Source organism: Armigeres subalbatus, chromosome 3 (assembly GCF_024139115.2).
Source record: "Armigeres subalbatus isolate Guangzhou_Male chromosome 3, GZ_Asu_2, whole genome shotgun sequence".
Lineage (NCBI taxonomy): Eukaryota > Metazoa > Arthropoda > Insecta > Diptera > Culicidae > Armigeres > Armigeres subalbatus.
In genome coordinates, this window is record NC_085141.1 from 269409022 (window position 1) to 269436275 (window position 27254).

Genomic DNA, 27254 nt, shown 5'->3' on the forward strand with positions numbered 1-27254 from the left:
GCATCAGCTGTTGGGAGAACCATCCATCGTTCACACCGCGAAAATCGGACGACTGCGGTGGGCCGGGCACGTAGCCAGAATGTCGGACAGTAACCCGGTGAAAATGGTTCTCGACAACGATCCGACGAGCACAAGAAGGCGAGGTGCGCAGCGGGAAAGGTGGATCGATCAGGTGGAAGATGACTTGCGGACCCTCCGTAGACTGCGTGGTTGGCGACGTGTAGCCATGGACCGAGCCGAATGGAGAAGACTCTTATATACCGCACATGCCACTTCGGCCTTAGTCTGAATAAATAATAAAACAGTTCTTTATGCGATTGGACTCCAAGATTAAGTTAGAAGCTAAGATGGAAAATAGGAAAGTTAACACATAAGTTGTTGTCTTATTTAAAAGGATTTTCTTACCAGGGCAAAAAGCAAATACTTGATTTGTAGTAATGAATGAGACATAGTGAGGTGCGAAATCAAGATCAAGAGGTGTCTGGTTTTTAAATATCTTCCAAAAAGTTTTGAAACGTGATGGAATTAAATGGAAAGTAATAAACTCGTCTTAGACAGTTGATATCAACACTTCTCACTTGGACGCCTGCATTCCATAAATTCTTCCTCTGTGTTGGTGGGACGCCCGCAAGAAAAATGGTGATATTGTGGATCGGAAAGATCACAACTCTGCATGGTGGAATGCCCGCATTCATTAGATTCTTCCTCTTCGTTGGTGGGACGCCCGCAAGAAGAATGGTGCTATTGTGAATCGTGATGATCACAATTCTGCATGGTGGGACGCCCGCATTCACTAGATCCTTCTTCTGCGTTGCTGGGACACCCGCAAGAAGAATGGTTTTATTGTGGATCGGAAAGATCACAATTCTGCGTGGTGGGACGCTCGCATTCATTAGATTCTTCCTCTGCGTCGGTGGGAATATATAACCCCGTCGACTAAAAGCTGTTCATCGATACCGTTCGGTTACGGTTTCTGGTTCCATGTTGCTGGTTGTTCATGAATACACAGTTCAATAGATGTGTGCTCAAAGTAGAGGTATAAAAAGTAATAGTGATAATTTGTATTTATAGCGTAATTGAAAATTACAACTCGAGACGTCATTACTCGGAAATATCTTGAGAGTGATTTTCCATGTTCAGGTTTGGCACCCATAATGGTGTATCAAAAGTGTTTTGATCACAAAATAAGACGTTTGCACTTGATAAACTTATTATAAAACCAATTAAAAATCACGGAATTAAAATAATAAAAAAAATTAGACGTTCGCAGTACAATAATGTACCGAAAGTGATTGTTTGCTGCAAGATGGCCTTCTATCATAGTGGAAGAGTAATCCCATCGTACATTACATGTCGGTATTATTGTTTTTTAAGTATTAGATGGCAGCCATTTTTTTTTAGAAAAGGGGAGATGTGTGGCATTGGACAGGCCAATAAACATGAACAAGCCTACCCGAGCAGCACAAGCCAGACAAAATTGGTTGCAACAACTTGATTGTGACTAAATCCGGTCACATATGAGTTGCAGTAACTTATGTGGAATATGTGTGCTGCTAGGGTAATATACCTCTATTGCTCAGTCAGATGACAGATCACAGCAGCCATCGTATGAGATATACATTTACAGTCAGTCAATCCTAGTGTGTCGCTAGTGTAAGCTATGCATACATGAAAGGTGATTGTTATGGGCGGTGTTGAATTGTACAACATGTTCGACCGATTTTAGTTATATATGAGTTGTCGGACAGTTATATATGAGAAGTCGGACTGAATTGTGATACTCAGGTTGAAAGGAGGCTTCCGAGCCTCGTTAAAGGAAGACTCCATGCTTCTTGAAAGGAGGCTTCCGAGCCTCTTGAAAGGAGGCTTCCGAGCCTCTTGAAAGGAGGCTTCCGAGCCTCTTGAAAGGAGGCTTCCGAGCCTCTTGAAAGGAGGCTTCCGAGCCTCTTGAAAGAAGGCTTCCGAGCCTCTTGAAAGAAGGCTTCCGAGCCTCTTGAAAGGAGGCTTCCGAGCCTCTTGAAAGGAGGCTTCCGAGCCTCTTGAAAGGAGGCTTCCGAGCCTCTTGAAAGGAGGCTTCCGAGCCTCTTGAAAGGAGGCTTCCGAGCCTCTTGAAAGGAGGCTTCCGAGCCTCTTGAAAGGAGGCTTCCGAGCCTCTTGAAAGGAGGCTTCCGAGCCTCTTGAAAGGAGGCTTCCAGGCCTCTTGAAAGGAGGCTTCCTGAGCCTCTCTTGAAAGGAGGCTCTGAGCCTCTTGAAAGGAGGCTCTGAGCCTCTTGAAAGGAGGCTTCCAGGCCTCTTGAAAGGAGGCTTCCAGCCCTCTTGAAAGGAGGCTCTGAGCCTCTTGAAAGGAGGCTTCCGAGCTCCTTGAAATGAGGCTTCCTGGCCTCTTGAAAGGAGGCTTGCGAGCCTCTTGAAAGGAGGCTTCCAGAGCCTCTTGAAAGGAGGCTTCCAGGCCTCTTGAAAGGAGGCTTCCAGAGCCTCTTGAAAGGAGGCTTCCAGGCCTCTTGAAAGGAGGCTTCCGAGCCTCTTGAAAGGGAGGCTTCTGAGCCTCTTGAAAGGAGGCTTCTGAGCCTCTTGAAAGGGAGGCTTCCTGACTCTTGAAAGGAGGCTTCCGAGCCTCTTGAAAGGAGGCTTCCGAGCCTCTTGAAAGGAGGCTTCCGAGCGTCTAGAAAGGAGGCTGCCAAGCCTCTAGAAAGCAGGCGTCCCCGCCTCTTGAAAGGAGGCTTCCGAGCCTCTTGAAAGGAGGCTTCCGAGCCTCTTGAAAGGAGGCTTCAGCGCCTCTTGAAACGAGGCTTCTGCGCCTCTTGAAAGGAGGCTTGAGCTCTTGAAAGGAGGCTTCCGAGCCTCTTGAAAGGGGGCTTCCGAGGCTCTTGAAAGGGGGCTGCCGGGCTTCTTGAAAGGAGGCTTCCGAGCCTCTTGAAAGGAGGCTTCCGAGCCTCTTGAAAGGAGGCTTCCGAGCCTCTTGAAAGGAGGCTTCCGAGCCTTATGAAAGCAGGCTTCCGAGCCTCTTTAAAGGAGGCTTCCGAGCCTCTTGAAAGGAGGCTTCCGAGCCTCTTGAAAGGAGGCTTCCGAGCCTCTTGAAAGGAGGCTTCCGAGCCTCTTGAAAGGGAGCTTCCGAGCCTCTTGAAAGGAGGCTTCCGAGCCTCTTGAAAGGAGGCTTCCGAGCCTCTTGAAAGGAGGCTTCCGAGCCTCTTGAAAGGAAGCATCCGAGCCTTTTTAAATAAGGCTTCCGAGCCTCTTTAAATAAGGCTTCCGAGCCTCTTGAAAGGAGGCTTCCGAGCCTCTTGCCACGGCAGACGACTCCGACGCGTGTTGTACACCGTCGAGAGTTTTGAGCGCAGGCATACTGCAACGTGCTAGTGGTCGGATTCAATATATGCACTGCGGTAAGTGCGTACGTTCGTGATGTCGGAGAAGAATTTACCGTCGACTAGAACGTGGTCGATTTTGTTCACCGTTTCTTGATTAGGTGATTTCCATGTGGCCTTGTGGATATTCTTGCGGAAGATAAAAGTGCTTCGGACTACCATTCCGCGGGAAGCTGCAAAGTCTATGGCCTTTTCGTTCGATGCGGTTTGCAGACTATTCGCGTAGTCGAAGCAAAATTCTTCACACAAACAATGACAGTTCTTTATGAGTTTTTACAGTAGAGCAACAGACAGGTAGAGATGGCGACCATGTTTCACTCAAACTCTGACAGATAGCAATGGGGTTTTCCATAGGAGGGAAGAGCAGAATTTGCTTCGACTTCGCGAATCCGGTTCTGAACTGGTTCCTCTCTTCCTACCTGAGCGTTCATGTCACCGATGACGATTTTGACGTGCCACAGCTTTGGTGGAAGGTAACCGCTCGATGCCCGCTTTTCCACACTTTCTGTCCTATCAAGCTGATTTCCTGCAGCGCTACAACTTCGGGGAGATTGCGGGGATGTAATTCATCGTAGATTATCCTGTCACAACCTGCAAAGCATAGCGACTTGCAGTTCCATGTTCCAAGGTTTGGAAAGTCCAAAGATCATTTCGTATCACTGGGAGCTCTTTGCTACAATCTATACACATATTTGAATAACGTCAACCCTAACTGGGACAAGAAAGTTGCACAATATTGGAGCACGAGCAATATTGAAACTTATTACGCACAGGTTCAAATGAATATGTGTGTAACAAACACAAAATTTTGTGACTTTATTCTATATTCATCAAAAGAAGACCACTTCAATGTCGTTAAAGTTGCATTGGATCAGCGTTTTGTTCAGCACATTGCTAACGGTCTAAAAGGTCTTTATTATTCAGAAATATTACCCAGGCTCCTAACAAGATCGAAAGACTAATGTTATCTTAGTAGATGTATTTTGTGCCTTGTACAAATCTTGAAATTGTCGCAGAAATAAAAGATTTTCACGGCCCTTGTTCATGACCTGTTTGATTTACGAGGATATTTAGAAAATTCAAATAAAAAAATGTAAATCTGTAACTATGAATTAACCCTCAAAGACTCTGTGTGTCGAATGTATTTTTTAAATGGCTCGCATTCAGCACCTGATCGTCGAAATTCCTCGCGGTTTCATTTGTGCTCATTTGTGCTCAACACACAAACAATAATTAGTGGAAGTAATAGGAAGAAAATAGTCGTTAAACCATGTTTACAAATCAACTCCAGAAATTTTTTTCAGGGCCGAATTTCGGGGTCAAAATGGGGGAGACCAGGGGCCATAACATCAATTGCATTGAAACTGGGCATGCGACTGCTCCAACTTCATCAAAATATATCAGAAGCTCAAAGAACTATAAAGAAGAAGAAATTGACCTTCTAAAATTTTAACCACGGCCGGATTACTGTGCGCCGAATGAAACTTTATGCCTCAGGAAGTTAATTCAGGATTGGTCCTTGAGGAGTTCCTCCGGAAGTTCCCTCGAGGAGTCCCAGACACGTCGAAAACGCCACCGCTACCAAGGAAAATTTGAACGAATACTGAGTTTTTAACCAGCACGTAACTAAAATGTGTTGCAATTGTCAACCTTATCAACCGGCTAGTGTAAATGTGTTTTTACGTTTGAAATTTTAAGACATTAGGCCCGAGACGTTAGTCTATTATGAAATATTTATTTGATCTGCATATAGAATTTGTGACTTCTAAGTTATAAGTTAGTCATCAAATTATATTCTCTATTCGCTGGCTTATTGATTGTCTTCAAGTATCTTTAAATAAGAAGGTAAGTCTCGAAATATTTTTAAAAGTCTTCAAAATGTCTTCATGAAATAAATGTCTTTACAGAAATTCAAATGTCTTCAAATTGAAGACATGTCTTCAAATCTGGCATCCCTGAGTGAAACCTACAAGGCTATCTATTATCATCTTTCTCTTGCACGTGCACAGACGGGATAGGGTTTGTTTTCAAATCCTATCCTTTCCTTGCGCATGCAAGAGAAAGATGATTAAACGTCAGATAGCCTTATTCGTGACAAGATTTGTGGATGTGTTTTGTCTCAAAGTCGAAATCAAGAGCCTGTAAGTAGGCAATAAAATTTTTAAGCAGTGAGGGCCCCAGACCGCCGAGCATCCAATTATGTATCTGTTGAGGTGCTCAAATAGGATCCGAATCCTAGACAAAAGTTTAGCTAATGGCTAAGAATACAGCAATGGCTGAGGGAACGTCTACTGTTATAATTTGTTGATTTATTAGTTACAATAATTATTTAATTTAGTTTGCTTTGAAAATAATTGTAATTTACTTTTTAATCATATAGTCAAAGCGATATGTAGCATACAAAATGAAATTATTGACTATGAACGTTTTACATTGCAAACTGGTTGAGGCCACCGATTACATTGGAGAAAGGCCCGGCAATACACAAGCGCCTTTATACACAGTCAGTACAAACTCTTGATGTTTTGTTTGCGACTATTTTGAAAGATTCATGGACAGAAATCATATATATAATAGCCCTGTTTGTCTGTCCGGTGACTAGCCAACCAGACGCAGCACGCGGGGAAATTCTCACAAAAAATAAAATATTTGACACTTCATTTTTTTTTTACTCTCAGGGCAGAAAACAATACCAGTAACAACCTTAGACAACCAGACACAGCATTTGATGAAAAAATCACAGACAACAGACGTTGAAAATTTTGATTTTTTTAAATGCAGAAAAAAATCTTTCACTCTCAAAAATTGAAAAAAAAAACGTTTGCCACGGGCGCTATTGCGTCCACAAATAAACTAGTAGATCATGAGCATGAGCATGAGATGACCGTACAATTCGTAGTTGCTACTCCGTGATTGACCAGAACTAGCGGAATTGCACAGGGAACCAACAGATGGGACTTGGGATTAGCACTCCATCCTCAATGTGCACGTTCCGAAAGCTCAACTTTTGATGGGTCAATAACGGCGCCGGCCACGTCCTTACGATCATCGAGGAAAGGGAAGGAATGTTAGTGTAACAACCGTTGTTTTAGAGACCGACGAATCGTCTGCATCTCTACGATTGTTACGGGAAGGAGTATTGTAAGTAGGGAGAGGAAGTGTCATTACTTAGATCAGGATTCACCTTGGTAAGTGATGTAATCTAAGCAACTAGCATGTTCATGTTGACGCGAGAACAAAGTATAGATCAGTTACGACGTATTTTGGCATTGTTCACCCAACGTAAGGGCAGACAATCAATTGCTCCGGTAGAGCTATTGTTAATTTATCTTTCAACTGTCCGCGATTATCAGCTAGTGTGATTGTTTTATATTCATCTAACGCGAGGAACAATAATCAATATCCTAGCGATAGACTTTGTTTATTTGTACTTTGGGTTGACCACCTACGGTGATTACAAATTACATCTTTGTGTTCCAACGTGATTTCAAACTATCATTCGTTCGTGGCGAGTGATTATTTATTAGTGATTCCGTTAAACTGCTGCGATATTTTTCAGGTACTCGATAGTTATTTTCTCAACTCGAATCCAAACAATCAATCTTTCACAGAAAGCTATTGTCTATGCCTATTCTGAACTAGTCGATTTCTATTCAACAATATAAAGGTAATAATTACGACGATATTACATTCCAAAACTGATTAGTTTATTGGTATGTCAATATTTTAAAAACATACAACCAATCAGCGGACGGCAAATTTTAACACAGTTCTGCATAAAAATCCGTACAAAACCCCGGCATACACAAATCTAGAAGACTCTAATACAAACGCTGCACCAAAATCTTACATGTCAATACAATACAGTTGAAAGATTTGTTTTTTAATGTATTTTTGGTTGTTAAATACTGTCGATAGTAGTATCAAAACACTGTCAAAACACATATAATTTGCTTGGGGAGTTGGCATTCACGGTGATCCAGGAATATGTTTTTTAAGACAGCATTTGCTTACTGGTGTGTGACGTGGTACAAAACCACAAAACATCGACTTATTTTCTTTTTTGTTTTATTTCACATGCATTTTCACTTCTGAGGACCCAAAACAAAAAAGATCAATCTGCTGATGAAATTTCAAGAAGTATGATACACGTATTGCGGATTACCTACCGAAATCAACGATCAATATCATCTAAGTAGAACATGTTCCTAGAAATCCGGGATTCCCGGAAATCAGATTGACCGAATTGGTCCATCCCCATAACAACTTGATAGAAAAAGAATTTTTAAATTGAGACCAAAATTATGTAGATCGGATGAAAATTGTCTGAAATATTTTAGTTTTGTGGGTACCCGAATACCTTTCCGGCCTGTAAAAGATGTTTTTTTTGCCGGCCACACAACGGTTAATTTTACAAATATGACCGATATAAGTTCAATTTTGATTAGGTACGTACGAAAAATTTGACGGAAGCAGAACGGAAAAAATGAATGTAATGCAATGCATCCAATAGTCCAAATAAGGGACCATTTCTAGATATCGACCCAGCCCAGGATATTAAAACTATAATTGGAAGATCTCACCAAATTCACGATGTTCCACTCTTTCTTGGTAATGGTTGCCGAGCAAGGTTCTGCCAAGGTTTTGCCGAAATGCCTCGTTTTTTCAGCACAGATCATTCAAGTTGCGGACAAACAGAAGAACACTTGTTGACACTAACGATTTGCGAAAGGGCCGAGGAGTGTCCGTCATCGCACACTTGAAATCTAGCGATTTTATGCGTAGAAAACTTCTTTTCAGCCGAATCACGTTAAATTATCACTATCACTATCACCGGCCGAATGGAAAAAATAGGAACAAAAAATTAGACAGCTAAAAATTAAAAACACATCCACGCGCGTTCGATGCTTGCTGCGATCTTTCTATTGCGTCCACAAATAAACTAGTACATTATAAAGTTATCTTCGAATTCATGTACAATAAGGAAAAAAATAAATGTTCACAGTTTCAAATCACGCTCTCTTTTGTATTGCTTCACTGGAGATGGGCGAAAGTAATACTGAATGATATTGCCTTACGGCAGGAATGATTGGGGAGTAAGTGCTTGTAATTGTTATCAGCTTTGTATCCTGGTCATCGTACTAGATTAAAACAATTTGAGCTTGCTTTCGCATAGGAGTTTGTTAGTATAAACATAAATGTGTGGAGCTCTGTAGGCTTTGTGTCCTCGTAGTTTTGGCATACGCATGCCTTTGCACAACGCTCTGTATTTTCATCTGGAACAATTACTATTCTCCCGGATTCAGTATTTTAATATGTGGAAGTAAGCTTTTGAAAAATGCATCATCTTCATCTCCGTCCTTTGAGCTAGATCGGTCCACCTTATTTTCGATTAGTTTCATTTTCTAGACTTCAATATGGAGCAACAGCTGCTGTGCACTTCATTTTCCAAATTGGATAAACAATCGGTTGAAGATTGGCTTGTACGATGGATTGAACCTCGTATGCATCCCGATCCTCAGCTTCATGTTCAGTAGTTACCAACTGGTGTATGTACCAGATGTTTCTTCACAACACATTTCAAAATTCAGCATCTGTAATAAGTCGCTGGTCAAATGGTTAAAACTTTACCTAAATGATCGCCCTTCCGCAGCACTGTGTTGTCCTGGGGAGTTCTTAAGCCCAAATATATACAAAAATCTTCGGGCCAAATTTCAATGCACTTGACCCCGGACCACTTCCAATGCCATAGATTGCCACACATCCAATTTGTCTATATTTCATCAGATCCATAGATTTCAATCCCACCCGTAAGCTTCTGAGAGCCAAAAATAAAAAAATAATAGTTTCCTGTGCATGACTTTTACCTCAAAGGTGAGGTACTTCAATGAACCCATTCAAAGACCCAAATTCCAACATGTGTTCGATATTCCGAATTGGTTTATAGTGGCTGGCGCCATAGGGCCTTGAAAACAATGTCGATTCGTAATGGCTGTACGCCCTTCATAAGGTGTGAGAAGGGTCAAAACGCTATTACAATTACGATCGAACATAAATGATACCACAAGCTTGGCATTTCCCACCAGCGGATTCGTGTATTTTCAATTAACTTTAAAGCAAACAGATCGCACAAACTCATAGTCCATTGCGCATTCTACCTTCTATGTAGAGGACCACCTCACAGCCACCTTCCCATTGTCTCTCAGGAAATTGACTCGTCTAGCTGTTAGCGATGCTACTGCCGCACTTCTGCTATTAGTGTGACGAAAGCTGACATTAATAAATCTAAATAACAAAACGGCACTAAATTAAAATAATACAAACCCACGGCGGCGGTCGACAACGATGCTCAGTCGCACCTTCGCTTGCTACATAGCCCTCGAAGGATCGTGCAACATTTAAAACAAAATACAGCAACGTCTACCCGTTGGAATTCAAGCTCCATCGATCGACGACGCGGTGGCCGTCGTCGGTTGAAGCATTGCGCATCACGATGCCGCCGAAAGCTTACACTCCTTTAGGTTTGGTGTTATTGCATTTGCCGACTGTTGCAATAATGGCTGCAAGGGCTTCAATTCGTTGGGGTTCATCTCACGGTTCTATATATTTCAAGCAGTGCATTTTATTATGGTGTGAAGTGAAGTATAGAATTGGCAAACTTCGAGTTCTAGAGTATGACAAATTTTCCACAGTCTGTCACCATAATTCATCGTGAATTCAATGGATAACTCTCCTTTGTATGTATATTCTGGCATTGCATCCCCGATATTGTCGATACATTGCCGTCTCTCAGATAAATGTTATATGCTCAATAAGCAATGTTGGAATCAAAGGGGTGAAAGTGATGAAAATATAGTTCCGAGATAGGTACATTAAGGTTTAAAATATTCTTTTCTCTGAGGTTCATAAAATCACTATCAGTTCATAAAAGGATCTATCAGTTAATTATGGAAATTTGTAAATAAACTCTTAATAGAACGAAGTACTTCAAATTTTCACAAAAATACTAACATTTATGGTTTCCAAACATGTCTGTGGAGAAAAATATATTAAGCTCTTTTTAGTGGAATGTATTAAACCGTCTAAGACGAATTAAGTACTGTCCATTTAATTCCACCAGTTAATTTTCGTTATCTTTGCAGATACGTATTTCGACCACAACTGTGTGGTCGTCTTCAGTGTCTTGTAGTCGAGTCAAGTACAAGACACTGAAGACGACCACACAGTTGTGGTCGAAATACGTATCTGCAAAGATAACGAAAATTAACTGGTGGAATTAAATGGATGTCTGTGGAGTTAATAACAGGGTTGTTACGGAAATCCTGAAATATTTTCGGGGAAAATCCGCGTTATTTCCACGCGACAAAAAATCCATTCCGCGCCAAATCAGCGCAACCCAAAACTGATTGCGGATTTTGAGCGTTTGAAATATGTTTACCCGGTGAATCTGTGGTCCTATTGGAATTTCCCGTCCTCCATTTTTTCACGGGAAGTCAAAACTTTTTTGCGTGAAGGGCATTCCCAGAAATTGGATTTATGATTGCCACAATTGGCACATTTCAATTTATTGGAATCTTCTCTCACAGGACAGACGTCCTTGGCGTGAGAGGTTCCACCACAAATCATGCTTTTAGCATCCATGTGGCAATGTTTAGTTCCATGACCCCACTTTTGGCACTTACGGCACTGGCACTGTGTGGGGTTTTGGAAATTTCCCCCAGGCCTGCGGAAATGTTCCCATGTAACACGGACATGGAACATAATACAGGCCTTTTCCAAACTTTTCATATTATTTAGTTCATTTTTGTTAAAGTGAACTAAATAAAATTCTTGAGAAATACCCCTCTGGGAAGTATCAGAGCGAGATTTCTTTTTCATCTTAATTACTTGGACTGGTGAAAATCCAAGTAATTGAGAAATTTCAATTTTAATCTCATCCAGTGTTTTATCATCACTGGGGAGACCTTTCAAGACGACTTTGAACAATGGCTCAGTTTTGTTGTCGTACGTGACAAATTTATGCCGCTTCTCAGTAAAATACTGAAGAAGACGTTTGCGATCGTCAAAGGATCCCGGAAAAAACGCGGCAGTCACCCTTCCTGGCAATCTGAAATGAAACCTTGATCCCCTGAAGGTTACTCAAAATCTCAATCCTAAAGCCATAAAACTCGGCAACAGATACCACAATTGGCGGAATCCTTTGCTTTTTCGCATGAATCGAATCACCTGGGCTAGAGGTAGATTCGATTTGCTCAATTTCATCATGGATCAAAAAGAACTGATTGCTCAGTTCGATAGGAGAAGAATTATTTCCGATATTAGAGTTAGAAGGAATATCTGAAGTCTCCAGCTTCCTTCTATTTTTTTCGCGCTTTGGCAGGACGGTCTTGAAACCATGTTTCTAAGAAGGAAGTGGAGAATTCAGAGCTTCCCCCTTCCTCTTGTTAACCCAAGGGTTTGCTCATTGCTGAGCGTGGAGACGTGACCTTCAAAGAGGTTTTTTTTTTCCAGAACGGTGTCCCTGCAGGATTACCATCGCTTGGCGGAATTTTACTTCCGCAAACGGGTCCAACGTAAAACGAAGGCACGGTTCCTTGCAAAGATCGTAACGGGATCAGTTGGTACAAAAAGCGCTGAGAAGCAGTGTTGAAATTAAAATAGCTTCAAGTAGTATTAAAAACTTCCTTTAGCAAATAGAGAAAAGAACTGCACAGCACGATAGCACGATGCGATCTGATCCCTGCCCTTCGTATTACTCCCTCCAAAGCGATGTTGAACAGCAGACACGAAAGACCATCACCTTGCCGTAACCCTCTGCGCGTTTCGATACTCGATACTCGAACTACGCACATCACCCGATCCATCGTCGCCGTATCAGTTTATCCGGAAGTCCGTTTTCGTGCATTACCTGCCATAGCTGGTCCCGATCGATTGTATCATATGCGGCTTTGAAGTCCATAAATAGATGATGTGTGGGCCACGTTGTATTCACGGCATTTCTGCAATACCTGACGTACGACGAACACCTGGTCTGTGGTAAAGCGTTCACCCATAAATCCCGCCTGGTACTGCCTCACGAACTGTCTTGCAATTGGTGCTAGTCGGCGGAATAAAATTTCAGAGAATACCTTGTAGGCGGCGTTCAGCAATGTGATTGCGCGGTAGTTGCTACAATCCAGCTTATCGCCCTTTTTTGTAGATGGGACACACGTACGACACCTTCCATCCACTCCTGCGGCAGAACCTAATCCTCCCAAACCTTGGTAATCGTTCAGTGCAACGCTCTAGCCAGTGCCTCACCACTCGTTCGCCCTCGTGCGGTGTTGCAGCAATCTCGCCCATGCTGCATTCTTCTCCTCAACTAACTGCTCACATTCGCCGTCAAACCAGTTGTTTCTCTGATCCGGAACCACCGTGCCTAGTGCAGCGGTTGCGGTGCTTCCAATGGCGGATAGAATATCTCTCCACACATCTTCAAGAGATGCTGCGCCTAGCTGCTCTTCCGTTAGAGTGCCACTTCCAGATGCTGCGTGTAATCTTGGGCTAGTCTACCGTCTTGTAGCCGCCCAATTTTTAGCCGCGGCGGACGACTCCGACGCGTGTTGTACACCGTGGAGAGTTTTGAGCGCAGACATACTGCAACGAGGTAGTGGTCGGATTCAATATTCGCACTGCGGTAAGTGCGTACGTTCGTGATGTCGGAGAATAGTTTACCGTCTATTAGAACGTGGTCGATTTGGTTTTCCGTTACTTGATTGGGTGATTTCCATGTGGCCTTGTGGATATTTTTGCGGGGAAAGACGGTATTTCGGACTACCATTCCGCGGGAGGCTACAAAGTTTATGCATCGTTGGCCGTTGTCGTTCGATACGGTATGCAGACTATCCGATCCGATGACCGGTCTATACATTCCCTCCCTTCCTACCTGAGCGTTTATGTCACCGATGACGATTTTGACGTCCCGCAGTAAGCATCCATCGTATGTCTGCTCCAGCTGTGCATAGAACACTTCTTTCTCGTCGTCGGGTCTCCCTTCGTGTGGGCTGTGCACGTTGATGATGCTAAAGTTGAGGAATCTGTCTTCTATCCTCAGCTGGCACATCCTTGCGTTGATTAGCTGCCACCCAATCGCATATGCGGAGAGTGAACTCAAACTTATGACCGATTTACCATATAGTGGATGAACCCAAACTTTTGGCCAATGTATACCATACACTTGAGTAAACATTTTGATTTTTAAAAATAAAACAAGATTTTTTTGCCGAAGTTTCATCAATGCATATCAAAGGTGATTAAAATTGGGCTCCGTTTCACTTTTTGTTTCGAAATTTTGTGGGCTCAATTTTGAGAAAAATCAACATATTTTTACCACATAAATTTAAGACAAATGTGTATCTTAATGTAATATTTTAGCACATAAAAATTAAAAATTATCGATTTAAAATACCTACGATGCAAGATCTACTTATATTCTTTGTATTGAGCTAACAATACCCGAAACCGAATGTAAGACGGCGAAAATACGGCCAAAAACTTTTACCAATATTTTTCGAGGGTCGGGAGAGGCACAAATTAATACAAAAGCTGAAGATTGATATGTCCTGTTTAAATGTATTGATGTGTTTCTTATGTATTCTGATTGCATTTATGAGCATATTTTATCCATGTATGTACATATTAGATTTTGGATACATTTGTATCCTTATAGTCATTAAGACATCAGAAATTAAAAAGAAGAAATTAAAATAAATTTATAAATTTATATTTCTTCTAAAAAATCCCTTCTTCAAAAATTCTCCTAAATACTCATTTAGGAATTTTGACCCTCATAAGGTCAGGGTAATTCCTCTTCCAGAAATTAAAATGAATTCCTCCTTAAAGAATTTGGAGAAATTTATCCTCCGATGATTCCGACGAATTATTCACCCCATCTAAAAATTCTACATTATTCTCTCTCTAAGAACTCTGGGGAATTGCTCTCTCAGGAAAAGTGAGGAAATGTTCTCCTATGAATTATGGGAAATTTCTTCTCCTTGTATTCAGGGGAATTCCTTCGATAGGACTTCTAAAAAGTTCCTTCTACTTGAATTCTAGTGAAATTGAAAATCACTCCAAGAATTCCTAACTATGAGTTTTAGGGATTCCTTTTCCAGAAGTTCTGAGGAATGAATAATACGTGTCCCAGAAAAACTCCTGGAAAATTTCCATCATCAGTTCCTGTTAATATTTGTAGGATTTTCTGACCTTCAGGAATTTTCACATCTGATCTTTTCTGTTGGTATTAAATCCCCCTTTTGAAAATTGTCGTATCACAGCTTGGTGTACATCAAGCACTTCTACAGTTTTTATCTGGAATGCTGTTAAAAATCGACTTTTAAAATATTCGGGGGAAATTGATCCCACTCCAAGAACTTACTTACTCACTTACACTTATGAATCCTGTACACCTCCGGTGGTGCAAAAGGCCGACTTGAAAGATCTCTATTCTGAGCGTCGCCCAGCTATCGCTTTAACCTGTTGCCAGGTTAGATTTCGGCCGACTTCTTATATTTCTTTATTGAGGCTTCGCCGCCAAGAGCCTCTGGGTCTGCCTTTGCAACGATGTCCCGCTGGGTTCCAGTCTAATGCTTGTTTACAGATTTTGTTTCGAAGAGTATGGTAGACCCAGCCCCATTTTCGATCCCGAATTTCTGTTACTATCGGCCTCTGGTGACAACAACGATGAAGCTCGTTGTTTGAGATCCAGTTGTGAGGCCACCAAGTCCGAATGATATACCGCAGGCATCTGTTGATGAACACCTGCAGCCGTTGGGTGTTCTCGACTGATACACACCATGTTTCGCTAGCGTATAACAGCACAGATTTCACGTTAGAGTTGAAAATTCGTATTTTGGTGCGTTCACTGCCTGTTTTTCCAGATATTTCTTAAACTCGCAAAGGAAGCCCTTGCTTTCTTGATCCGTGCGCCTGTGTCGATCTTGGTACCGCCGTCAGACGCCATTTGGATATCACGATATTGGAAGCTATCAGATTTATATTTTTTAAATTTTTTCGACAAATTTTTGTATGGGTGACTAATGGGGGATCAAGTGTCCGTATATTGAGGCAATAAATTCAAATCCAAATATTCTAAAACTTTGATTGAATGTTGAAATTTGCATCAGTACAGATCATTAGGCATATTTATGGCTCTGTGCTGTGAAAAAACGAAAGCTTTTGGTCATTGTTATGAGAAGTTGTTCGAATTTTGCGTGGCCAATAAAAAAATCTTTCGAAAGGTCAAAACATACAAACTGCCCTGCAGAATAAATAAGTTTGTCAATCCAAAAAATAACTCACCACATAAAGGTCATTTGGCTAGAGGATCTATATTAAAAAAATACGCTAGAACAAAACTACTTTAGTTCTCGATAAAACAGGGGGTGATCAAGTCTCCCCGAGGATCAAGACTCCCCACCTTCCTCTATAGGGAAGAACAAAAAAACTTACACTGTACCATGAAATGGATCCAGTCACCTTCTGCATGGCCTTGATTTGTGGCCGGCAGGCTAAGGAAGGCATAATTCAGGATTTTTGATAGTTTGATAGATAGTTCCGAACGAACTGTTAAAAAAATCATGAAGAAATTTCAAGAAGAATTCCTGGAAAGAAAGTACAGAAATTCCTAAAGAAATGTTTAAAGGAATCTTGGATTCATTTTCCCATTGTATTCCTGAAGGTTTAAAAGTGTACAATATAAATTATGTTTATTGCCATTAATGCACGAGACATGCAAATAATATTCAACACCGTAGAAATGATAATTTTGAATTACGTCGATCTGAGCCGCCACCGTTAGAAAATTTGCGTTCACGCCGCGGCCGGTTCAAAGTGGATCGGCGCACAGGTCTAGTTTCAGGACCTCAGATATGTTAAGTCAATAACGGCGCCGGCCTTGTCTTTAGAATTGTAAGTAGATAATAGACTAATAGTATTCTTCCATAATCATCCAGATTTGGATTACTCCTCTGTTTTAGACGAAAAATGGTTGAATATGGATCTAACTATGATGATTTTTTATTGCTATGTGATTTCAACACCAACCTCTGCAATAAGAGCTTAAAAGCTCCGCGTTTTTTGGCAACTTTAAATGCAAATGGTCTAAAAAAAGCTTATTGTTAAAATTGGTCAGATCAGTGTTCCCAATATTTCTCATCATGATTTAATGTTTATGTCCCTTGACATGTATAACACAAATGAATTTTTGATCATCAAATTTATTATCGTGAATACAAACATGACGATCCGAACCTTGTCGCTGATGTGTACAATAGATTAGACTGGAACCCATTCTGTATGAGTGATAACCCTGACTTCCTAATTAATTTGTTCAACAAACCACCACTCCACGATTAATGCATTCCTTTACGTAAAACGAAAAATATCGAAGAGCAACGCAATGTTTGGTATAACTTCCAAATTCAAAAATTAATAGTAGATCGTATCGTGCGTACAAAAAATGGAAATATACTAAAAACGATAAAGTTTTGAAAATTTTTTAACGACTAAGGAATGCAACAAGTACTTTTTTCTTTAGAGTAGAGTGAGGCAGGAGTACGCACTTAGTTTTCAGTCGATCATGTGGCTTTTATGAAGCAAGCTTCGGCATATCAAATCCGTATCGATGATTCATATACTCTTCCTTTATGTAACCCAGTGGAAAAAATATTGGAATTATTGAGATTCGTTTTAGTAGAACCCTTATTGCAAGACAAGTGAAAAACGTACTCTTACCCCACCGGTGGGGTAAGAGTGCGCATCGGGTGGGGTGAGAGTACGCATTTATCCAATCATGTGCTTTAAGTATATATTAACACAAATAAGAGTTAATAACATTTAATTGATGTTTAATGAACATATATTAGGGAATGTTTAAACAGTTTCGTAGTAGGCTTCGTAGCGGATGGTTGAAATTTGATTTGCTTGTCACGCAAGTTTTTTTTTTACTTTCGTCTGTGAAATGAAAATGAATTTTCTAATTAAATAGTTTTAAAAGTGATTAAAGTAAAAGGCTCAAAAGTGATTTATACTTTGCAGAAATTATATGAAAACAAATAGTTTGTAATGAATCTGTGAATCTACTAAAGTTCTGAAATCCTTTTGAACCAAATTCAATTTCGCCTGGAAAAAAATGTGTCATCAGTGATTAGTATTGGGGTGAAGAAAAAATAAATATCGTCAAGAAACAGCTGAGTCCAGAGGCGGAAATTTGGTGAGGTCCATCCAACTAACTCCCTTAACTCTTTTCTATGCTTCCAACGTACTTAAAGCTCTTATTAGTACTGTTTCCATACTATAGAATTATAACCAATATACCTTTAACATAATCTTTAATTTGGCGTATGTGTCACCTTACCGGATTTCTACAATATATGGTAGCGCCAGATATTCCCATGCTTAACTCAACAATCTATGCTGCACATGGAAGCATGACTGATGGCGATATCATTTCGTCAAGAATCTTCCGCGCTTTTGTGTGCTTCTACAAGTACTGGTTGAAACTGAGCTTAACTTTTCCTCCAACAATCGGATGACAGATTTTATTAAAGTTCTGTATGCAAACTTTGCTGGAAAATGCGTGAACTTGTCACATATGACACGGTCATACTCTGCAAGGTGTACTTACATGTTAGGTAATTATAATGTCAATGCGTTTCCTCAATCACTTTTACGCTTTTTAGTGTAACATAATCCTTTCTCCGAATATTGATAAGTCAACTGTAGCAGCACAATTTAGGTCAATTTGGTTGCAGCATCTATTATATGAATGGAATTAGTTCTATGTGAGTCACATGACAAGTGTGTTCCTCGGGAACTATATACGTTGTGCAAATATTTGACATTACATAGCAATGTTGTTCAAGATTTTAGTTTGTATACTATGTTCTCATATTTCGCTGTATATTTTATGCTCGAAGTATCAATTCTTTTATTAAATTCTTATATTTTAATATTTATTATACCCATTGAATTATCATTCACTGTATTCATACGAATGTTTTCAACAGTTTCCTTTTTGTTCATTTAATGACCAGCATACAACAATCATTGAAAAGGAAACAATCTCTTCCAACCCACCCCTATTAGCACAGATTGTCTGTCTACAAAGATGATTACATGTGTTGGTTACACTAATAGATATTAATCATTATTTATCTTTTCGAGGTATGAAAAACACTGTTATACTAAAAAAGTTCAATAGATAAATTATTATTATACATGTAAGAAATTTTAGTTTCAGCTTATAAATCGAATGTGCGTGCATCATAAATAGATAATACACAACAAGCAATTACGAAGTATATCTATTAATAATAGATTCCAGTATTCTTAATCTTATTTCATCACTAATTCACATTCTATATTATATTTACATGTTCATGATAGAATTAGATGCAAAAATATACCCTAGTAACATTTTGGTTTTATGCTGGTTTTATAACACTCTTGTAGAGTAAATAATGGATTTCAAGTGCGTTATAAAACTTAAAATGTTACTTGGGTAGTTTTGATAGTTCCGTTAGGATACGACAGGCATGAAGAATGTTTTATAGAAGTCGACTTGAAAGCGAGCGGAGGGCAACATTTGCGATGGTATAAACCTCATGACCTTCCTTTTGCCAAGCTCCAGTATGAATTCAGTTAAATAAAATCTAAAATAATAAATAAAAAACTATCTCCGAGCTGAACGTTACAATAACTATATTCATTGTTTTTTATCGTATCTATCGAATTCATCATATTCTTAGCATTAAATTCATGGAATTATGTAGTTATACTACGGGTTTAGTTACGTGATATGGTTTTGATATGAGAGATCAAAATTGTCCACATCAATTTATAGCTTTACTATGTTTTTTTATTCCAGGCACAATTATATTCGACATTTTCAGAATGTCCTTCATACAGTCGATTTTCAACAAAATCAAACTCATTATCATCACGGATTGGCAAAGGACTTTGCTTGTAAGGCTATTGGAGAGATTTTAGTCATTACATTTTACTATCATATTCTTATGTTCAAAATATTCAAAATATTTATTACGATCGATTCTTAATAAGCGCCGCTTCGCAACTTTTTACCAGATGGAACTCAAGAAAGCATGCTCTGCCATACAAACACATATTTCTGGATCATCGAATTTTTTGTAACACCTTTATATGCAAATTATTTCATATATGTACTCATCACATTTCTTCACATCATCACATAGTTTCTTATCATGAATATATTTCATTTAATTTTTCATGCTATATTATATATTGTATATATAATGATTATAGACATTTTCTCAATGAATTGAAACTTGTGCCGTCAGGGATAATTTCTCCGATACAGGCCCGAGGTCCAGTGATTCTTCAACCGAAATACCACCGTATTAAGTTGTGCTTACAGGAAGTAGTTATTTATAGCCTAAATTAACAATGAAATTGATGTTTCAGAGCCAGGTATTGGAGCACCGTAGCTTTATAGGATTCTCTAACATAGTAACCATATATTCTCTTCACATGCCTAAATTTGCCTTACAATATTACTGATTTGATTGTAAATATATGAGATGGGGTTGGGAGGGTGCATCAGGGCATCAATGAAGTTACAACTGGACAATGAAGTGGTAGCCAATCGGAGTCAAGGAAGGAAAGTATTAGTCGTTTGCGTCTATTACTTTATCTCTAACAGTTGTTAACCAGTTGACGCGCCCTTCTTCAAACAAACCATCCCGTGGAAAGCTTGCCTAGTATTGCAAATTTCATTATTATTTTTGTTGGATCATTCTGCTGGAAAGATTCTCATTTTCCCGTGGGTTTCGTGTAAGTGTCTCTGCTTACAGGTCCACCATCCCCATTTTTGGCCCTTAATACAGCAATAAGTTGAATGCAAACTCATATTGAAATTTGACCTTACTGTCAAGTGGAACCGCATGCAGAGCAAGACTCTAGCCAGGAGGGTGGCTAACTACATACATACATACATACATATATTAGGGAATGTTTAAAGATTACGTAACTCTTAAAGGGGGAGGGGGTCCTAAAAATATGCACTTTCATACGAAAACCATTGTTTTTTATATATACAAAAAACTACAGAAAAAATATATATGTATCAGGTTTCGCGTGGCGTATACAAAGGCATTTTCCTTAAATAAAGTCCACCAATCACGTAACGTAAAATTAGGCTATTTCATCACCCCTCCCTCCTATCTTACACTATTTGTATGAATCCTCTAAAAAATATATGGATCGTCACACATCTCACAACCCCTCCCAGCCAAACGTTGCGTAATTTATGAATGTTTCTTTTGATTAAATGAAATTATCATTTAGATGAAATTGTGTTTTCGTACTATGTTTAGGTGTACAACAAGTTCTAATACAATTTCATTATTTCGCTTCAGTGCTTTGTTCGCTAAGTCCTTTCTAACACCAAATTACTTCAACTTATCCTAAAAACTTTTGATAATTTCAAATTCTGTCCCTTTTTTCTTAGTTGTGGATCTTTACGCTTTGGAAGAAGTCTTATTTCGGCCGGAGAACCGGTTTTACCTCATAACTTGAAGATTCATATGCGTACTCTTGCCCCACCGGTTCCTGCGTACTTTTACCCCACAGTCTCAAAAATTATTCAAGTAATAGTTTTGACTTCTTGGAAAACCAACCGGATTGGTGTTCTGTACCATAAAGTACTCTATACAATAGGTTATCGAAATAGTATAATGTTCACCTGATTGAACGTATATATGGTAATGAAATACTAGTTGCGGAAATCCAATTATTTTTAGCAAAATGACCAAAAAGTTATCTAACTCCATATCTCCCTTGTTGTTTATTCAAATCGTTTACAATTACACATGATAAAAGTTAGCCAGAATACCTATCAAACTGATGCAGTGCTGCTAGTTTATCTTTTTTTATTACTTAAAAAAACCGAAAACGTACTCTTACCCCACGCGCACTCTTGCCCCACTCTACTCTAAGAAAAATCTTGGTGCTTAACGATAAAATTTAGAAGTATTCACTCCGACAGTTTATGTCAATCCCGTTGAAACTCCAGAGGATTTCTCGTGAAAAGGCTGTTTTTCTTGAAAATTCCTTACATTTTTTCGTTCAAAAATCGAAAAAGCTTTTCGTAAAAACTAAGAACTTTTAATGAAAATTCTGAAGAATATCCTTCGAAATCTCGAAAACACTACCGTTGAAATTCTGAGTCAATTTCCTTAAAAATTAGGAAGATTTTTTTGTAAAATTTAAAAAAGAAAGACAGGATCAACATATTTGACCAGAGCTCACACAGACTGACTACTTAACACTTAGCATTAGGCAACGGACAGGAAGGACATTCACACATCAGCTAGTGAACAAGTGGAGCGTCTCCCACTTCACGAAATGTTTTCTCCTTACTAGGGCGGGAATCAAACTCACATTCCATGGCTTGCAAATACGCTTAGATGACTGACGCCACTAACAATGCAAATTCCAGAAATTTCCCGGGTAAATTATAAAGAATTTCCTTTAAGAATCTCGAAGAATTACCTGCGTAAATTTCCAAGGATTTCCTATTGACACAGAATTTCACGTTGAAATCAAATGTTTTGACGGAGAAGGGCCGTTTGTTGTTTGGACGAATATGTCATTATCCGAAACTCGATTGGCATAAAATCATTTGGCCGAAATAGACATATGGCCGATAATGTCGTTCGGCCGAACAGGTCATTTGACTGAAAAGTCGTCTAATCGAATCGGGTCGACGTTTTTCGCCGTATAATCCGATCAGCCGAATAACATTTACGACAGAATTGCCCTTCCTGCTAAACTACCGTTTCGGTCAAATGGAATTTTCGATGACAAGGCCTATTAGACCAAACGACCTGTTAGGACATACGTTTTTTTGGCCAAATGACTAGTTTGGTCGTACCGCCAAACCATTTCCCACATAATAACCGCATCGGATGAATGGAATTCGGCTAGATAGCTTTTGGCTTAACGTATTATTCGGCCATGTGGTATTCTGTCAAATGACTTTCAATCAAACGACTCTTCGTTTTTTTTTAAATTTTCTCGTAGATTTTCTAAAGAATTACTAATAGTCAACATAAGGAATTTCACGTAGAAATCCAAAAAAAATCCGTAAAAATCCAGATGAAATTCCGTTGGGAACAGTTTTTGTGAAACATTGAAAAAATCACAAGAAAATCCTGTTAAATTCGAAGCATGCATGCCCGGTGGCATAGGCAAACTCCTAAACAATTTCCCGTAAAAATTTCAAAGAAATTCCCGTGAAAACTTTAGAGCAATTCCTGTTGAAAATTCGAAAAACTTGGAAGAATCTCCTGGGACAGCTCATTAGATTTTTCCGGGGAAATTGAAAGGATTCTCCCGTTAATATCTTAAAATATCCTGAAAAAAACTTTACGTTACGAACGTAATACAAAAATCGCCAAGCCATCCGTTGCCACCAACGATTTTCTGATCGGCGCTGACCTTTTAACGGTAGTCAGAATCCATGAACGGACCAACGGGATATTTTATTAGATGTTATATAACCAAAATAATGAATATTTGAGCAAAAGTTAAATTTTCAGCAACAACAAAAAAATGGTTCGATTATCCGAGGGTTCGATTATCCGGAGTGAAATTTTTTCCAACACTCCGGATAATCTAGTCCGGCCTGTATTACCTATTTTTTACCTGCGCAATTGACTCGCACGCGTATCCGGTAGCATAGAAGTTACCAAAAATTATTCCTATAAAAAACTGTAATTATTTAAACAACCTTTGCCCAATTAATATTCTATATTCTTTATCTAAAGTGTTTGAACGGATTCTAGAAAAAAAAAATGATCAAATACATAAGAATCAGTTATTGACCGATTTTCAGTCGGGAACATTCTATCTATGTAATCACAAGCAAGTTATTTTTAATAATAATGATTAATCATCATTTCTTAAGTGATTTAGGAATCAGTCCTAGGCTCTGTTTTGTTTAGTTTATGTATACATAAACTTCTCCAACTATTAGGTATAAGCCATTGCCGAGTGCAAGACAATTTTTTTCGATTCATAATATCAATCTGATATGAGCGATGTAGAGTTATGTTAACCATACCAGTTCTTTTCAAGGTATTCGCTAATCGTTCGTTGTTATTCTTGTTCATTTTCTGTAACACTTGTTCGGATTTAGGACCAGTAGTTCATAAGCCTATAAATACCTTGTCATAAACAACATTGTATGGCATTGTAGTTAGATATGTAACTACAAAAATAAAGAAAACTAAGAATCTTTAATCCATGAATAACCAATCTGTATCTATATCCAGTCAATCTTCTTCTTCTTCTCTTCTTATATACATAAAAATGAATTTCTGTCTGTCTGAACCTTATAGACTCCGAAACTACTGAACCGATTGGCGTGAAAATTTGTATTCAGAGGCTTTTGGGGCCGGGGAAGGTTCTTAAGATGGTTCGAGACCCCTCCGAGGGCTCTCATACAAATGAAACATCATTTTTTTCATAACTCGAGAATTAATCAGAGTATAAATCAATTTTAGGCGAAACGAAGTTACCAGTACCAATAAATAATTACATAATTTCCTACAAGATCAATATTTTTTGTTGGAAGTACATATATATTTATTATTTGAAAAATTTTGCAATCATTTTTTGATAATTTTGATACCTATATTTTTGGAAATTTTGTTTTTTTTTATAATTCTGTGTTTTGTTAATGATTGTAATGTAAATCAGTTGTCTAATTATTTTCACAGCGTTTTTGTATTGACAATTGTAAACTTTTTATTTTGGAAATTTCTTATTTTTTATGGAGTATTGTTATTTTTGTCTCAATTCATGTTTTCTTTTTCTTTCCAGGTAAGATCTTCAATCAAATTAATTGCAAGTATCATGCAGAACACTCGAATCATGGGTATGTGTGTAATATTTTAAAATAGATAAATGAAGTGACATCTTAGAATACGTTTCATTTTTATAAGGATGTTGAGAAACACAGATGTCTGTTATTCAAGCTTCCTTCCATCCACTGGCTAAGAATAAAAAATTAACTCGATTAGCCTTCTCTATACAGTTTGCTGTGAGCATATGGTAAACTTGACCTTGGTGTCCGACTGAAGATGAATCTTATCTATAGAAGTCTTCATGGTTTGGCGTGGGGGACTGCATTCAAGAAGACAATCCTACGCTATCATAAAATTGCTTTGAACTTGGCTTGCCCATTGGTGATTCGATTACTGAATTAGCATAGCAGGTTTCGAGCCGCAGAACTAGCGTCATCAACCAGTTATCATCTCCTTCCACATACTTCTAAATTATTATGTAACCATCGAAGGAACACGATAACAGACGCCTTCCAGCTCGTACCTTCGTCGAGCGTTCAAGGTTAAGGTCTTCCTCGTCATTACCTGAGATAATCCCCGCTAGCCGTTTGCATAAAGAGGGCCAACGTGCGTATAACGGCTGGGCACATCTATGTGGAGGTTATTCAGTTCATCATCACCATCGTCGGCATCATCATCATCATCATCATCATCAACGTCGTCACCAGAAGAGCGAAGTGAATGAAGTATTTAACTCGACAAACCAGGCAAACCGAACACGTCGTCCAATAATTAGCCATCAGCGTTCAAGTGGCAGGTTTTTTTTTACAGATCACATTCTCGGGCAACCTTCGAATGTGAAAGGAAGTCATTCTGCCACACTCGACCAACGAATGTTGGTTCAGTTTGATGCCTGAGTGATATAGAGCATTCTCAATAAATCAATCAAGCAGCCGCACGTACTCATCAATTGGATGGTCCATCAGTTTGAGCTATCGGATACGTAGCTTCAGACGTTTAAAAGCAGGAAATGGTTGATTTGAAAAATAGGGTGCCTGGTCTATTAATAATAACACACTCCTATATTAGTCAGTTTTTATCATCAGTCATGCTAACTACTGAGAAAATCAGAAAAATAAGAAACTGAAAAGTTTGTGCTTAGTGTTTTTGGTTTTCTAGCAGATTAATTTTGGTACATGGGCTATAAACTAGGAGCAGTAACCCTAGATGCAATCTGAGAGTGTGGGTATGCAGAACATAAAGCTCCAGCATGTTGATTTATATTCTTGCTGCCTTGTGTTCTGAACTGGTTTCTTAGTGTGGATTTCCATAGAATTTTTGTGGCAAGAGCTCAGAATGGTTTTATTGCAACCATGCTCAATTCCACAAAATTAGTTTTTATGATGCACTTAGTTATATTCAGAAAATAATTAAAACATGGCATTCTTCTTCCTCTTCTTCTTAATTGACATTACACCCCCCCCCCACTGGGACATTCCCGCTTGCAGCTTAGCGTACACTTTCACAGTTATTAACAGCGAGGTTTCTAAGCCAAGTTACAATTAATGCATTAGTATATCACGATGATACTTCTTCTTCTTCTTCATCATCATCTTCATCTTCTTCTTATTGGCATCACATCCCCCACTGAGACATTGCCGCCTCGCTGCTTAGTGTTCATTCAGCACTTCCACAGTTATTAATCGCGAAGTTTCTAAGCCAAGTTACCAATTTTTCATTCGCATATCATGAGGCTAACACGATGATACTTTTATGCCAACGGAAGTCGAGACAATTTCCAAACCGAAAATTGCCTACACCGGTACCGGTAATCGAACTCGGCCACCCTCAGCATGGTCTTACTTTATAGCCGCGCATCTTACCGCTAGGCTAAGGAGGGCCCCCATAAAATATGGCATTAGATTCGACAAAAATCTGCCTGCTGACTCGGGAGAGTGTAGGGTAACCGTACCCTTAGTGGAGCTAGCACCAGGTAGTGGGGTTTTAATGAGATTTATCATATTAATACACTTTACGATGGTTTCAGTTGATGTGTCGTGCTTTAAATATCCTGTTAAATGCAACTCATCTTAAGATTTCGCTTGAAAAACCATTTAAAATAATGATTTTCCTTAACAAAATTGACTCCCTTGCACCTATAGTGGTGCAACTGTACCAATAGTGGCGAGTCCCATAAGAAAGCAATGGATAGCACCACTATGGGAACCAAAATTAATTTTTACCGCCACTAAAGGAACAGTGTATTCATAGTGGTGCAAGCAATATTTGATAATTGTTGATGTTAAATGACATCTATCTCATTTTTGTTAGCAAATTTATTAGTTTATCTGTTGAGAGTTCAGTGCGTGATCTCTCTTGTTTCGGACAGCAGAACGATCGCGCGGTCGGCCGAATTATTGTGTTCTGCATTGCGCGGCCGGTAATAAAATTAATCAGTTCAGTGCGTGATCTCTCATGTTTCGGACAGCAGAACGATCGCGCGGTCGGCTGAATTATTGTGTTCTGCATTGCGCGGCCGGTAATAAAATTAATCAGTTCAGTGCGTGGTCTCTCTTGTTTCGAGGCGGGTTTGGTAGTCATATGGCTACTGCTTCTGCCTCGTACGCAGGAGGTCGTGAATTCAATCCCAGGTCCGTTCCATTCTCCTACTTTGTATCTTTCTCTTTATTTCTCATGTTCTAGCAATCGCTAGAACTGGAAATGGACTTCCATACTGTTTCCATTACTATTCCTATACCTTCAATTTGAGTATTCTAACAGTAATCTGCTAGAATTGGAAATGAACTTATAGAGCTCGTTTCCTACATCCAATTAGAAATTCCATCAGTTACCTTCTCCTATCTATCACATTGGCAGCTCGTTAACCAAGACGGACCTCTGCCTCTCCAACCTAACCCAGGAATTCCAACAAATTCCGCATGAACTCGTGGCAAGTGCAGAGGTATATTCGGCTTGCAGTGGGCGAGTGATTGCATCATCATTTCCTCCCCCTTCCCTACAT

General features: G+C 39.3%; 1 protein-coding gene across 5 annotated transcripts in view; it reads left to right on the forward strand.

The window, feature by feature from the left end:
• The window catches only part of LOC134224211 (uncharacterized), a 362411-nt gene that overhangs the window by 26166 nt on the left and 308991 nt on the right, over positions 1 to 27254 (forward strand). The gene's annotated exons all lie outside the window — the stretch shown is intronic.